This window comes from Aquarana catesbeiana, linkage group LG09 (assembly GCF_042186555.1).
Source record: "Aquarana catesbeiana isolate 2022-GZ linkage group LG09, ASM4218655v1, whole genome shotgun sequence".
NCBI classification, from domain to species: Eukaryota; Metazoa; Chordata; class Amphibia; order Anura; family Ranidae; genus Aquarana; species Aquarana catesbeiana.
This window is the reverse complement of record NC_133332.1, coordinates 159,096,743-159,114,005: the sequence shown is the minus strand read 5'-3', so window position 1 is coordinate 159,114,005 and position 17,263 is coordinate 159,096,743. Positions and strand designations below refer to the sequence as shown.

Genomic DNA, 17,263 nt, shown 5'->3' with positions numbered 1-17,263 from the left:
TGCACTACAACTGGATTGTCTAGAACAATCTCTGATGACTTATCTAGGATTATCAACACTGCTGCTACCGCCCGTACACAGGACGGTGAACCTCTGGACACTGGATCTAATGCTGCTGAAAAGTAAGCAACGGGTCTTTGTTTTACATGTGCCTGTGTCAAAACACCTGTGGCGTGTCCAGTGATTTCAGCAATGTACAAATGAAATGTCTTGGTGTAATCTGGAATATCGATAGCCGGGGCAGAAATCAATAACCTTTTCAAAGTGACAAACGACTCATAAGCTACTTCTGTAAGCATATACGGTACAATTTTCAAACAATCGTATAATGGCTGCATCAAAGCGCTAGCGTGTGGTATCCATTGTCTACAATATGACACAATTAATTACAACAAATTAAGGGTGGTGGCCAAACAAGTTTCCTTGTCCGGGCAGCATAACAATAAATCATCCACATATTGTAACAACACACAGGAATCAGGTGGTACCCATTCTCCCAACACCGTTTGCAATGCTTGCGAATACAAGGTAGGTGAATGCGCCATACCCTGAGGTAGGCGTGTCCAGGTTAGTTGTCGACTTTTGAGGGAAAATGCGAACCACGGTTGGCATTCTTCCGCAAGCGGGACGGAAAAGAAAGCGTTGGCCAAATCTATAACCGTAAAGTACATACTGGTTGATGGTATTTGTGACAGTAACGTATGTGGATTGGGTACTAAAGGTGTCATCGGGGCTAGTATTTTGTTGACTGCTCTGAGGTCTTGGACCATTCTGTACTTAACCAGACTACCGGCTACTGTTTTCTTTTTAACTGGATACAAAGGAGTATTCGCTGGTGATTTTACCTCTTTTTTAGAGCTCCACTTTTTAACAAGGATTGAACCTGCATTTCTATGGCCGCCTCTTGGGGTGCACTGAGTGGATATTGTTTTTGTTGGGGAAGCACTGCTCCTGGAATCAGCTGTAGGATAACCGGAGGTATGGGCAAAAGCCCAACATCAGCTGGATGTTTCTCCCATAGTTCTTCCGGAAGGGATGACAAGATCTGATCCAAATCTGGAGGAGATGGACCGGACAGTTCCGATTCTTCCTCTAGGTATTGTATCAGGTTACATATCTCCATGTGTTCTTGACTATCCCCTATAGCTAAGGTGACAGTGCCATCTGGGTGATAGGTAATGTTAGCTCCTATTTTCTGCAAAATGTCAGCTCCTACCAAATTAGCGGGGGCTCCTCTAGATACCAGAAAATGTGAAAGGAACATGTGGTTCCCTATTTTAACTTTTAGAGGTTTTGTCAGCGGGGCGTCGGCTAAAATGCCATCATATCCAGTTATCAATATAGTGTCAGGTGATTCTTGCTCAGGGAGTAGTTCAGAATCAGAAAGTAACGAGCGTGAAGCTCCTGTGTCAACTAAACAAGAAATTTTCTTATTACCAACCGTTATAGTGGTCTTAAGCATCTTTGTTTTGGATCTTTCTAAAACCGGGGCAAGTCATGCCCGTGGATCATCTCCCTGTCGCCTTATGTCACCATTATTGTTATTGCCCCTGGGCTGGTTTCTTCTCTGATTAACTGGAGAATCAACACCTTCATCTCCTTCATCCCTTATTCTTTTCCTGCAGTGGCGTCTGATGTGACCAATCTTGTTACAGTAGTAACAGGTAAGGGGTTTGTGAGAGGAACCTCTACCTTGCTCTTGGGGACCCACAATCGCATTGATTGCATGATGTTTCCTCCCTTTGGTTTCTGCTAAGTCCGCCTCTATACCTTGTGCCTTCTGTAACAAGGACCCTCTATCTCTAATTGCCCTCCACTCTGGTGTGCAGGCTTTCAGTCTTTCACTTATCTGTGGATTTAATCCTTCCATAAACTGTCTATTGAAGGCTCGGATCGTGACTGGCAGAGCCAAATCCAATCCCTCATCTGCCATCATACTTTCCATAGATAAGTAAAATTCTGATACAGTCTGTCCTGGCATTTGTTTCATGGGTGATATTGACCCCCTCTCCTGTTGTCTTGCCTGACAGAAAGCTTCTAATCTAACAATAAAAGGGGCCCTTGAGTCTATGTGTCTGACATGTCCTGCCTCTAGATTGCCATCCCCGTCAGCTCGGTCTGCAGGTCAGTGCGGACCTATTTCGGTCATAAACTGGTTAAACAGGGTCAGAGTCATTTATGTCTGCATAAATCCTCCCCATCCTGCCAGGTTGCTTCATGTGTATTCATTAACTGTGTCACAAATCTACAGAAAGCAGCTGGCTTTGCTACCGGGTCTGGGGCGCTCTGTATTAATGCCATAAGAGTGTCTGCTGACCAAGGCTTCCAAGTCCTTATTTGCATCCTACGAGTAATAGTAGGTGGGGCGTGTGGATGGGCTACTTGTCCAAATTCTGGATTATTTACCTGTACAATGCGTACGGGGGCTACAGTTTCTGAATGAGGTTTTTGTGCCCCACAATGCACACATTCTATTGCCCATTCTGGGTTCTGTGTTCCACAAACCTGACAAACCCATCCTCTATCCTCAAGTACAGGATATAACCCTGGCTTATGCGAATTTTGCTCTATGTCAGTGTATGGGGGTGGGATGGTTGAACTAAGATTAGTTAAAGTTTCAACATTTTTTGTTCTTCTATCTTTCATATCCCAACCATCACAATCTGGATTATATTTCCACCCCTCTTCTTTCGCTCTATTTGAGACCTTAATTAAGCATTGAACCTGACGCATCCATTGCTTCTCTAACACCTCTCCTTGTCTGTCCCTTTTTATTTCACTCCATACATTCGGGTCTAAACCCGCTGCTCCTTTCACCTTAAATTTACGAAGGACATCCTTTAAGTCCCACGCTTCATCTTTCCCATAGATGTTTTTAATTATCTGTGGCACCGTATAATGGGCCACAATTCCCTGACGGGGTTTCGTGTTCTGCTGGCCCATTCTGACAGTCTGTGCCTAGGTAGCGTGTGGGACACTTAGTGTACAATACAAAACACTGAAAAAGCTACACTAGTTCCTCGTTGCCTTCCTCCTAGGGTGCCAGAATACTAAAAACCTCTCCAGGATGAGATTTCTGAAATCGAATTACTTTATATGCTAGCCAACTGACAAATATTATGACCAGACTGACAGCTACAACATATACAAGCATTCCATTAAGTGACCAGGTATCCGACTAGATCTCCGGGCTTATGGAGACCTTATTCCCCCCCGTATCTGGGATCCCTCTCATACACTCTTATCCCTGCTTTATGGAGCAGACAGGGCTTATACTTTCAACCCGTCTATGGTTTATGAGTTAGATGTGAGGTTAAGCATAAGCGTCAGACCCCCAAGCTCATGTGAGGTAAGGGCGCATTCCGTTGCTTAGTTCGGCAATCCCCTTCTAACTCATACCATCCTTGACAAGGCTCATTCACTTTCTCAACAAGACAGACAAGACAACAAACAACAAATAATTCCAGCAATATAAACCAAAATATGCAGTATTCTAGACTCACCACTACAGAGGCTGGTGTTTTAAAACCAGGAGAGCCGTAACTGACAGAATGGATAGGCACAAATCAGGGGAGCACAGAATATAAGAAAAATAAAGCTTTTTCTTACCTGGCCAGGTTTTCAATCTGTGGTTCCCGGAATGCCTGTCCTTTTGTTCCGTCAGTACTCATTCATCCACCTCTTGAAGTATCATCGGTAAGTCTCTGTTCGGGCGCCAGAAATGTTAAGTGCAATTTTCAAACTGAATTGCCTCTAGTTTATATTGCTTTGCCAAATTTAGCTCTATTAGAAGTAAGACACAGAATCAAGAGTTTCTGTATATCAGTTCCGAGCCTTAAAGGTCCCGTACTGTCTGAACTAAACTGCTTTATTGGAGCCTTTTATAAGGCTGGTTACAGGAACACATATTTCACCAAATTTCCATATAAGGGAACAAGCAGTATATTTCAACATACATCACGCTGGACTTACACATCTGGAAAACCTTAAGCTAGTCTTGCAACATATGCTGACACGCACACATAATGCAGAGAAATGAAAAACAACTTAAGTAGAACTCTAGGCCATTATTTCCAACCTTATCACCCTCATACCTTTTCCTAATACGGTCTACTAGAGACTCCGAGTACAAATGGGAAGACTGACTGCAGGTCAGCCTGTACTTGTAGGAGGAGTCGGGCTGTATTTAAACCTGCCCTCTATCCTTCATTGCCTGTCGACAGTTCTCTTGTGTGCCACCCGCCCTTCCCCTTTACTTTCTATTTCTTCTCTTTTACTTATACTTGGGTATGCCCCCTTTAGGCATACTGACCATGTGACTACGGCACACCCCAGGTCACTTTTCCCATTTCCCCTCATACCTTTTCCTAATACGGTCTACTAGAGACTCTGAGTACAAATGGAATTATCAGTCCAATACTCAAACAGCTGCTGAGAAAATGGAGATGGCTACATTTAACTTGCCTTACAGAAAGGTCACTTCTGTAAGCTACTATGTGCCTCCCCCATCCTTCAGTTTTCCCGAGGGATCTACCTACAAATACAAAGACAAGCAAGAAATAAAAATAGAAATATAAGAATTATATATAGAATTATAAAGGCTTCATACACATGTACATCAAAATGCTCATTGACATTCATGACACCCACACCCCCCTAAATGGCCTATATTGAACCAAGTGGCTCAGCCCACCCAGATGTTTAAAATAGAACTTCACTTTTGTGAGATAAGTAATTACAATCAATATGCTGGGATTTTACAGTGTCTCAGCACAGATACATACTTGTTCCTGCCCTGTGGATTCTGAGATATGCATTCTAATTTCTAGATCCATATTCCCTGCCTGCTGTGATCACATGATCAGTACCAGTGTAATAAGGAAAGAGAACAGGAAAATAGGTGGGCCAGTTACGGAAAGATATTAAATATCTGAGGATGTTCTGTACACAAACATTGTTGCCATGGTTACAAAAAAAAAGCATTAATGTTTTGCTTTTTACAATTTTAGAAAATCATGTAGATTGAAACAGTAAGGACCAAACTTCTTTGCCAAGTGTATAATATGCTGTGTGTTGTGCATTGATGTGGGCTGCATTAAGCAAATACACCTCAAAATACAACAGATCCCTCTAAAAATCGTTACACTAATGGTAATAAAGTTTTACATGTTTTGTATATAATGTAGTAAAGTAACCCTTACTCTGATAGAGACAGACATGTATAGATGTAATGCATGTCATACCTTTAATGCAAACGTGATATAAACTGGAAGACATCAGTTCTGTCCAGGCGTCTTTTGCTAAAATACAGAATCCTTCCCACACTCATCTCCACAACATAGGCATTCATTGTGTGTATTCCAATCCATGAAAAAACCTTGTGCCTGGTTGTGATAACAATAAGAATGCTGCAACTAAAAAACCTGAATACCAGATCTAAAACAATATATGGCAAAAAGAAAAAAAAAAGTGTGTTGTCTGACAAGATCAACATTGATTGCATTCATTGAACAGATATAAACAAATGCTTTTTCTAAATGGTATATTTAACAGACCAAAAAGAGAAGTTGATGACTAGGATTTACATACAGTACACTTTAAGCTTATCGCTAACCACTATTATCAAGTGCTTCTCCTGTTCTATTTTGCTTGACTTTGCTTCATTTAGTGTATAGTGGACAGTGCTATTTCCATAGCCTACATACATAACCTCGTGTTTTTAATAATTAATTTTCATCTACCATTTAAGTGCCCTTATTCCTATTTTGTTTGCTAGGGTCTTTTTTGGAAAGGCAGGGATTTTATATTGTAAAGTAGTGCAGGAGTCCAATATAAGTGTTTGATGTAAAGAAGTATGGATTATTTACAGTACTTTATAAATAATCATGATAATAACTGACAAGAGTAACAATTTGTGTTGTTGCTAACTATCTTGCAAATAGAGGTTTGTTCCTTTCACTGTTTATTGATTAAGCCTAAAGGAGTGCATATACCCCTAAGATTTAAGTATGATTTTGGACAAAGGAATCATCTACAGTATGCTGGTACATGGATAATTAATAGGTAGTATGAAATCCACCATTGATATTAACAGTATAGCAAAATTGATGGAATATTTCAAAGCAACAATTATTATCAGTTACAAATGTTTTACATTCTCAACAAAAACTGCAGGTGGTAGTTTGTAATGATCTATTTGAGTTTTTGTACAATTGAAAACTGGAAAGTGTTTTTTCAATTGCCTAAAAACTGCCATCTTTGTTATTTTGCGAATTAGATTTAAACCCAATTACTAAAGTTATGTACAAGTTTTATCAAGTTTCTGCATTTTAAAAGTTATTTTGCAATCAAACTAAATAAACAGCTCCCAATAAAACCTGGTGATACTGTCATGAAGGTCCTTGTTCAGGCATTTACTGTTATAGGGTTACAACTATCTCCCAGTTATTCTACCATATTTTCATCCTTTCACATATATCTCTGATTGAGTCTACAAGCAGCTATACTGACCTATATGGTCCACTGTTGTAACTATTAGGAAGCCAGTTCAGAACAATGACTTGTTGCAGGTGCTGAAGTGGCAGCATGGTGGCTTACTGGTTAGCACTCTACCTTGCAGCGCTGAGGTCCCAGGATCAAATCTTGGCCAGGACATTTTCTACACAGAGTTTACATTGGGTTTCTTCCCACACTTCAAAGACTTGCTGGTAGGTTAACTGGTTTCTGTGTAAACTTGCCTCTGTATATGAGGTAGTGTCCTTAAATTGTAAGCAGCTTGAGGGAAGACACTGATGTGAATTTACAGTATATAAAAAGCTGCTTAAATTTTTGGTGCTTTATAAATGCCTGTAATCTATGGATTAAAAAGCTGTTTATATATTATACACAGTGTTTCAGGAAACCAAAAGTCATTCACTTAGGTTTAGGTCTATTTTGATAAATGTTTACACTATAGGAATCTAAAGCAGCTTTTTTCAACCTGAATGCTGCATCACCCTGCAGGTGCCATCTGTGATTGCTTCCTGTGACTAGCTAGGGGACACAGACGCTGACTACAAATGTACAGAGGACACAGACACTGACCACCAATGTATGGGGAACACAGACACTGACCACAAACATACAGGAGACACAGACCCTGATCACAAACATACCTGAGCCACAGATACTGGCCATCAATATACAGGGGGCACAGACACTGGCCACAAATATATGGGGTGGAAACAGACACTGGAAACCAACATATGGGGGACACAGACACTAGTTGCCAACATAGGGGGGACACAGACACTGACCACAAACATATAGGGTGGGGGGTACAGACACTGATCACAAACATAGAGGGGACAGACACTGCCCGCCAACATATGGGGGACACAGACACTGGCCACAAATGTACGAGGGGATACAGACACTGACCACTCACATACGAGGGATACAGACACTGACCAGCAACATACGGGGGGACACTGACTGTCAAGGTACGGGGGACACAGACACTGGCCACAAATGTATGCGGGGACACAGAAACTGACCACCAATGTATGGGGGACACTAACACTGGCCACCACCGTACGGGGGCACAGACACTGACCACAAATGCATGGGGGGGCACGCACAGACACTGACCCCCAACATATGTGGGATGCAGACACTGACCACAAACATATTGGGGGGGCAGACACTGACCACCAACATACAGGGGGCACTGACACTGGCCGCCAACATATGGGGGACACTGTCACTGACCACGAACATATGGGGAGAATGACAGACACTGACCACCAACATACAGGGGACATTGACACTGGCCGCCAACATATGGGGGACACTGACCACAAACATATGGGGGGGACAGACACTGACCACTAACATACAGGGGACACTGACACTGGCCGCCAACATACGAGGGACACTGGCACTGACCACAAACATATGGGGGGGACAGACACTGACCACCAACATACAGGGGACACTGACACTAGCCGCCAACATATGGGGGACACTGACCACAAACATGTGGGGGGACAGACACTGACACTGGCTGCCAACAAACGCACAGGGTGGGGGGCACATACACTAGCCACCAACATATGGGGGACACTGACACTGACCGCCAACATACAGGGGACACTGGCACTGACCACAAACACATGGGGGGGGCAGACACTGACCACCAACATACGGGGGACACTGACACTGGCTGCCAACATATGGGGGACACTGACAACAAACATATGGAGGGGGCAGACACTGACCACCAACATACAGGGGACACTGACACTGGCCGCCAACATACAGGGGACACTGGCACTGACCACAAACAAATGGGGGGGGGGGACACTGACCGCCAACATACAGGGGACACTGACACTAGCCGCCAACCTATGGGGGACACTGACCACAAACGTGAGGGGGACAGACACTGACCACCAACATACAGGGGACACTGACCACAAACGCACAGGGTGGGAGGGGGGGGGGCACAGACACTGACCACCAACATACAGGGAACACGGACACTAGCCACCAATGTACGGAGGATGCAGACACTGGCCGCCAACGTATGGGGAAATCCCAGGCTCCGGTTTCCCAGTGATGATAACATACATTTGTTTTATTTATTTTTTTACATTTCAGATTGGGTGCCTTGAGATTTTGCTCACATATACAGGGTGCCAAGCCTGAAAAAGAGTTGAGCTTAAACACTGGATTAGATCATTTGAATGAAGTGCTTAGTACTAAAAAGAATGTGTTCTTTACTTAGGGGACTGCAGCAATATGTAACTGTAACTTTAAGCAGAATGTGAGTGTATGAAGCATATTGAGCCCTCCCCTCGCTGCTCAGCATTGGACTGCAGGCAGCTTGTCCATCAGACAGGGAAGTCAGCGGTAGTGTGCAGCGCTCACTACTAATAGAGCGGCAGCAGAGCCAGTGGGACAGGAGCAGCACCATCGGATCAGGGAAGGCTCTGCTGGATGGGAGATCTCATCTTCTACTATGGAATGTTCATTCACAGCGCAGCCTGACTACACTCTCTGCGGGAATGTACCAACCAACACGTGGCTGCGGGATATACACACTCCATCCATGTGAGTCTGCACACTCACAGTGGCGGTTGTAGCTGGAGTGACAGTTCATTGTGACGGAGAACTAGTGAGCGACTTGTCGGGGACATGGGGCACCGTTCTCTACTGCTAAGGATTATCAGTGAGTCTTGTCTTATAAAAGGGCAAATCTTGTCCCAGCTGTTTCCTTGTGATTCTGAGGACCTACAAAGCCATCAGAGGGATAACACTTTATAAGTACCTTATACTGGACAGAAAGTTCAAGGTGGGCTCATCCTGGGGAGAGAACCTCCATCCTGGGCAGAAGACATCCACCCTAGGGAGAGAACCTTCACCCTAGGGAGAGAACCTTCATCCTGAGCAGAGGACCTCCATCCTGGGCAGAAGACCTCCATCCTGGGCAGAAGACCTCCATCCTGGGCAGAAGACCTCCATCCTAGGGAGAGGACCTCCATCCTGGGCAGAGGACCTCCATCCTGGGCAGAGGACCTCCACCCTAAGGAGAGGACCTCCACCCTAAGGAGAGGACCTCCATCCTAGGGAGAGAACCTCCCATCCTGGGCAGAAGACGTCCATCCTGGGGCAGATAGTTCTACAGGGAACCTAAAACAAATGTATGGGATTGCCGAGTTCTTTTCCCCCCTGCTCCCGAGCACAGTGTACGGAAGATTTAGGTAAGACCACTTCTAATAGGATACATTTCTGTTTATTTAGAAAGTTTGGCTTAAAAAGTGTTTTTATTATGTTACGGTGTAGAAATCTTTGTTAGTATGACATTCGTTTGGTTAAGGTTTATTTGTATTATTTATTTTTTTTATAATGTCTTCTGTGTTTCCAAAACAAAAACATCTAACAAAACAATTGTACAGCACTACCATGGATGACAAGGCGATCATCTCCTCCTGGATTAGAGAAGAGTAATAAGGACAGTGACAGTCCCCTTCATTGTAGCATACACCGGTGCTGTCCACACTGCCAGTGCTGCCTTCGGTATGTGCAGGCGCCATGGAGGTAGCCGGTGATGTGAAGCCAGCATAGGAGGGAAGATGATTGGGGGTTGTTAGGGATAAGACTGCTCGGATCGTTTATAAGCTGCATCTGGCATGAATTGGTACTTGGAAGAAACAATATTCAGTGTAATTAGGTTTATTATAAACTGTCACAGAGCACTAAATAGAAGTTCAACGTACTGTAAAGCAATGCGTCTTTGAAATAGTTCATAATTCATGTATTCAGGCTCTTTGGTCACCAACGTTAGTGAGTGTGCCTTTTATTTATAGTGAGCATGCATATTTGTGTGGGTGTTTTTTTTTTTTTTTTTTAATTGTGTGGATTTGTGTGTGTGTGTGTGTGTGTGTGTGTGTGTGTGTATATATATATATATATATATATATATATATATATATATATATATATATAATATATTAATGTGTGTGTGTCTCCTACAGTAGTGTTTCTCAAGTCCCTGCTTCAAAAAGATCTTCCCTCAGCTGTGGTAATTACTGAACAAGTGTTAGCAATTATATCACCTGTTTAGAATTAAAGGAAGCCTGAAGAAAAAAAAAATACCCTGTTAGGTCTGGCAGTTAAATACTGTCCTACAAGCAGTATTTCTAACTCCTTCCCTTCATATATGACCTCCTCTCCTCCTCCCTTTTTTTTTTTTTTTCTTCTTGTTTTTGTTAGAATTAGAAGAACCCGCTTAGAGAATGTAACTGTTCTACACTATCCGTTGTTCTTATAACTAAACCTATTTACTGTGAGTGTGACACGTATACATATATAAATATAAATATATAAATGGTTCATACTTTGCAGCCTTTTGATTTGCCTTCTTTGACCTATAAGAGTTTCTCATGAAGCCATCTATAGTGCCCCTTGCTACAGGGTACAGGGTGTAAAGAGGATATTCTATATGTTTTCTAGCACAGTGACAATATTCAACATTGTTTAGACATTTCTATATGTACATATGTACTTTTAATGACGCTGTTTAACCATTAATAAAAATCTTTTTCTACTATTAATACTCCGTATACTCTTCTATTAGATACTACTATGTGCTTAAGGAAACTTCTCTCTTTTGCTACAAGTTACCTTGATAATCGCTGTTGCTTTGGAAAAGCAGATAAAACTTCTGTAGGCTCTCTTAGCAATATGCCTGTTGCCATGAAAGTTAGAAAATGAAAAACTGATGAAAAGCGAATAAGAGCAACCTCTAAAACAGCTCCTATGTATGCTGTTTAGGGAGTGTAAACCTAGTTTTGACTTTGTGTATATAGACCAGTGTTTCTCAACTCCAGTCCTCAAGGCACACCAACAGGTCATGTTTTCAGGATTTCCACTATTTTGCACAGGTGATTTGATCAATTTCTTTGCCTTAGTAATTACCACAGCCATTTCATCTGAGTGAAATCCTGAAAACATGACCTGTTGGTGCGCCTTGAGGACTGGAGTTGAGAAACACTGATATAGACTATAGACTTTAGTGACTGCACTAAATTTACATCATGTGTATGAGCTTGTTTGTTGTTGGTGACTTCGGAGATGATTCCTATGATGAATTCAGATGCACTACACATTTCTGTTCTAAATACTTTAGAAAGGTGAGGGTATGTATAATACAAGGTGAAAACAAAATACATTTATTTCTAAAGCATTCATTTTTTTTTTTTTCCTAGTCTTACATTACTTTACATTACTTCGTTTTCATCAGTTTTTCAACTATTTCTATGGATGGATGATCACAAAGTACTAAATAGGTATAGTGGTTGTCAGAGACTACAGCATGCTGGAAAATGTATACCACCAGTTTTCTCTGTGAGACGGTTCTATTGCTGTACTTGTATCACAAAAGATAACTGATGGCAGTTTTACTATTCATTTTCTGGTTGGTCAAGTGTACTAAACTTTGCTGAGATCTTTTCATCTATGGCCAGGTTTGGAAAATAATTAGTAAAATATTTCAGGGTCAGACCACTTACTGTGCTTTATAATGGGATTTTTAGAGCCTAATTGCCCATACGCAGGTTTTGGGACTAGCAATAGGCTGAACTGGGTATGCTAGACTTCTACCCTCCCTAGATTTATAATATTAATAGTATTGATTATTTTGGAACATATCTAGTTCAGACATCCTCCATTTAGAGTTATTTATTGTTTTTTGACATCTGTTTTTCATTTTTATAGCCTCCCTGTGAAGGATGCTGTTTTTGCTCAGGACTGCTGACATTTTAACTTCCTTGCGCACACAGCTGCTGTGATTTAAGAATATAACTAGGTGCAGAACACTGGGGTAAATCAAACTTTATCCAGGCAATAAGACAAGCAATCATTTTAGCCCAGGCTATTACAGCCAAGCCTGCTACCCAGATTTCTTATCAAGCATTTAAAAACATGTAATTCTTTCCAGCTTGAACTAGCCCTTGTTCTATTTTGTTTACACGTTAACCACTTCAGGACGGCCCCCCACCTTCACCAATGTGAGTGGAGCAATTTTCTATTTGACCATAGAGCTGAGCTACATGGGGCAAATCTTTTGCTACTAAGAGATTTAGGTGCACAGAATTTTACTGTGGATAATCACTAGAAATTAGAAACTGATTTAAACCCACAAAGGAGCGGAGCATGTAATTGTTAATAATAGTACAATGCTCCAAATGTGTGCTATTATATGCAAACCGCATGGATAGCATCAGCCAGAGATTTTTTTTTCGCAACTGATTTTAGTAGGATGATAACTCTAGCAAAAATCACCTTTGTGTGCCCAGCCTTAAATTGGTTCTAAAGGCAGAAGGTTTTTGACCTTAATGATATCTCTGCATTACAGTAAAAAAAAACCTTCTGCAAGCAGTGCTCCCCACCCACTTATACTTACCTGAGCCCGATCCCGAGATGTGCATAAGACCCCTTTCATACTGAGGCGCTTTATAGGCGCTACAGTGCTAAAAATAGCACCTGTAAAGAGCCCCTCCTGTCTCTCCAGTGTGAAAGCCTGAGTGCTTTCACACTGGAGCGGTGCACTTGCAGGACGTTTAAAAAAGTCCTGCAAGCAGCATCTTAGGAGCGGTGTAAACACTGCTCCTAAACCGCTCCTGCCCATTGAAATCAGTGGGGCAGCACGGCTATACCACTGGCATAGCGCTGCTGCAACAGCACTTTGCGGTGGTTTTAACCCTTTCTCGGCCACTAGCGGGGCGCTTTTACCCCTGACGCGCTGCAAAATTGATGGTAAAGCGGTGCTTTACCGCCGACGCACCCACTGCCTCAGTGTGAAAGGGGCCTAAGAGCAGAAGCTCTTGTGGCTCTTTCTCTCTCTCCTCATTGGCTCAGACACAGCAGCTAGAACCATTGGCCACTTGCTATGGGGGGCACTGAACAGGGGTGAGGGGCCAGGAGTGCTGGTGGGGGACCTGAGAAGAGGAGGAATGGGGCTGCTGTGTGAAAAACCACACAGAGCAGGTAAGTATAACATGTTTTTTATTTATTTTTTTTTAAATCGGTTTCAGTAACCTCTTTCTGACAAGTCACCTCTTTAGGCTAGAGCTATGCAGGAAATTTTCAGTGGTTTCATTGTGCTACTGAAATCACTAGTAATTAAAGGATAAGTTCACCTTTCTGAACAAGTTACACCTATATTTAGGGCGTACCATGTTCAGCATCAGACCCCTGCCCCACCGATTCTCCTGCCTCACTTGTGGCAGCGAGCCTGGGATCTTCTCCCTGTACTTACTAAAACAATTCAAATCGAGCAGGGCTATGTGGGGCTCCTCCCACACAGCCGTGCCATTGATTCACAGATCTCTGTGAATCAATAAACTACAAGTACCAACAGCCTTTACTGCTGTCGGCCTGTAGTTGTCAGAGAAATACCACAGTGCTGTTGAGTGCTGTGGTAGTTAATTGATTCCTTTTGGCAGTGTAAAACTGTCTGCCGTACGAGCAGACAGCTTACACTGAGTTTGCAGGAGTCCTGCATGGCATCATGGCATCAGTGCTCTGCTGATTGCTGGTGCAATGCTTTCCAGACTCCTAAAACAAAAAAATAGTAAAGGAAAACTTGCCTGCAAACAAATGTGCATTTGTTTGTTAAAAGGTGAACGTATCCTTTTAATTGCAAGAGAAGCAATTGTTTGCTAAACTGGTGGAATATTTTGCTTCCTATAAAGTAAGCTACACATGTGATCAGTCTTGCACAATCACACAATGCTCCAGGCATGAGTGATCGATCATTACAAGATGCTGCTGCATGGTACTTGTGTAGCTTACATGGTAGGGAACCATATATTTAATCTGGATAGTGATCTATTGCTAGCAATTTTAGTAGCACTACTGTGCTACTAAAAATCGAAATGCTAATTAGTGCAATCATAGATATTAAAGTGGAACTAGTGGCTCCAGCCAGTCAGAGACGGAGTCTGCGGCCCCAGAAGGAAGATGGGCGAAGATGGATGCAAGTTCCAGCGGGTACGATGGTTGGCTTTGTTTGCAGGTACGTGTCACATAATGTGCTAGTATGCGATGCATACTAGCACATTATGCCTTTACTTTGCAGGGATCTAATAATAAAAGATCTGTTGGACTAATATGACAAGCATTGTCCAACCCCAGTGCATTATGTCTGTATTTAGCTTGAAGTGTTACTAAACCCAGAACCTGCATTCACTATATCTGGTCTCCCACAGTACACAGAGCATTGAAATGCAATAGCTTTAGTAAGTATAAACTGCTAAATACCTTTTCTCATCAGCAGTATATAGGCTTATAGGAAGACTTTTCATTCTCCCCTGTTCATCTGTCTGGACCGTGCTGATTGGCCCTGCGCTGATCACATGCATTCTCCCAAGAAAACAAAAAATTGTCTAGCAATACACACCAAACTGAGCATGTGCAGCCTGACTCCTAATGCTCTGTTCTATCGAATGATGGGTTGGAGTCAGTTAAAGAAGAGGAGGATCAGAAAAGACAGGATCACACAGCCTTTATACATAATGCAGAGGTTTAACCCCTTAGGTTCCACTGTGAGTATAACAAGCATGCTTTACTGCATATACAGACTGATTTACTGTTGTTGGTATAGTAACACCTTAATCACATGCCGACCAGCGCACGACGATATATGTCGGCACAAAGGCATGGCTGGGCAAATGGGTGTACAGGTACGCCCCCTTTAAATCGTGGCATTGTGGGTGCGCGCGTGTCCATGGACTCTGTCCGCCGGGGGCCCGCGATTGTGTCAAGTAGCGTCAGAACAGGGAGATGCCCATGTAAGCAAGGCATTTCCTTGTTCTGCCTAGCAACATGACAGAGATCTACTGCTCCCTGTCATTGGGAGCAGTGATCTCTGTCATGTTCTAGTGAGGCAACCCCCCCCAGTTAGAATCACTCCCTAGGACACCCCTAACCCCTTGATCGCCCCCTAGAGTTTAATTCCTTCCCTGCACTGATTGCTGTATAAATGACAATGGTCCCAAAATAGTGTCAAAAGTGTCCGATGTGTCCGCCATAATGTCGCAGTCATGGTAGAAAATCGCAGATCGCTGCCATTACTAATAAAAAAAAAAAAAAAAAAAGAATAATAAAAATGCCATAAATCTATCCCCTATTTTGTAGATGCTATAACGTTTGCGCAAACCGATCAATATATGCTTATTGCGATTTTTTTTACCAAAAATATGTAGAAGAATACATATCGGCCTAAACTGAGAAATAAATTAGTTTTTATGTATTTTTGGGGGATATTTATTATAGCAAAAAGTTAAAAATATTGCCTTCTTTCAAAATTGTCACTCATTTTTTTTTAAAAGTGCAAAAAATAAAAACCGCAGAGATGATCAAATACCACCAAAAGAAAGCTCTATTTGTGGGGGAATAAAAGGACATTAATTGTGTTTGGGTGCAACCTTGCACGACCGCGCAATTGTCAGTTAAAGCGACGCAGTGCCATATTGCAAAAAGTGCTGTGGTCAGGAAGGGGGTAAATCCTTCCGAGGCCGAAGTGGTTAATACATTTATTTCCTGTGATCGCCTACTCCATCTAGAGACCATAATGAATAATGCCTAAATCAGGCAAAATACTGTATTGTGGCTACTAGATGAAGCTGAAGACCATAGAAAAAAAAACTGGATCAAGCAGAAAACAGTTCTGAATATCATGATGGCTGGGCAAATGCTGAGTGTTACATTTATCCAACATTTTTTTTTTTTTAAATAAATAGACCCCCAAGTGATTTAGCGATTCCAGCAAGAACAGACAGATGTCTCAGAGCTCATCATTCTTATTGATATACTGTATCTGCCTAGCTTTTATCATCACTGACTTTTGTGATTGCTGCAAAGCAATCATTTACAGCATTAACACCATTTTAGATTTTTCACACATTATCAATGCCTCTTTGATTTGCTTATATTTCCATCTTTGATTCAAGAGGTACTATAGTAGGTAATAGTGCCACTTGACAGCTAACATAACAGTAAGCATTCCCAAGCGCATCAAGCAGTGTGTTTACGAGGCAGACTTAAACACTTACATACGTTGCAACATACATTGAAACGTTATCAAGAGTGGGGAGGCCACTGCTGTGATCTGCTCCTTCTTCTGTCATTAGGCATATGGTAACTGTGCCTGTAGCTGCTTAGTGAAAGGCCACTGTGCACAAACTGCGTAATTTTCTTAGACTGCTATATATAAAGAGAATTTAAAACAAGTAGAGATTAAAATGTAAAAAGACTTTTAAAGCTTAATAGAAGAGAAGATGTTTAAATCCAAGGTGGCATATCCACTAGTAGTATTTTCCAGCACACAGTTGTTCTTTCATAATAATCCTATAAAAGAAAACGACCTGTTGTGAATTTCTGGCCATCTTTCCCCTCACATGGTAGCTTGCACAGAAGAGCAATAGGCTGCATCACAAATCCTAAATGTCAAATCTCTAATTTAATTCACAGACCAGCACAAGAAGAGGCATATACTAGTAATTGTGGGAAAAGAAGCTTGCCTACGTGAGTACACAGACATAGTTCCCACATTGCATTAGTGGGGTTTACTGGTGATAATGTCCTTCAGATACATAGATATTTCATAACATCAGTAGTGATACAGATTTTTGGACTAATTTACTAGCAAATTTGAGCTTTATTCCTCCCTCAGCTGCTCTAGAATAACAGTATGACAGAATAAACCCTACAATGACCA

General features: G+C 42.1%; 1 protein-coding gene across 1 annotated transcript in view; it reads left to right on the top strand.

The window, feature by feature from the left end:
* Positions 1–8,796: 8,796 nt before the first annotated feature.
* IL1RAPL2 (interleukin 1 receptor accessory protein like 2) overlaps positions 8,797–17,263 on the top strand; it is a 1,633,909-nt gene continuing 1,625,442 nt past the window's right edge. Inside the window, exon 1 of the mRNA XM_073599302.1 lies at positions 8,797–9,743. The gene's annotated coding sequence lies outside the window, so the exon portion shown is untranslated. The remainder of the gene's footprint in view (positions 9,744–17,263) is intronic.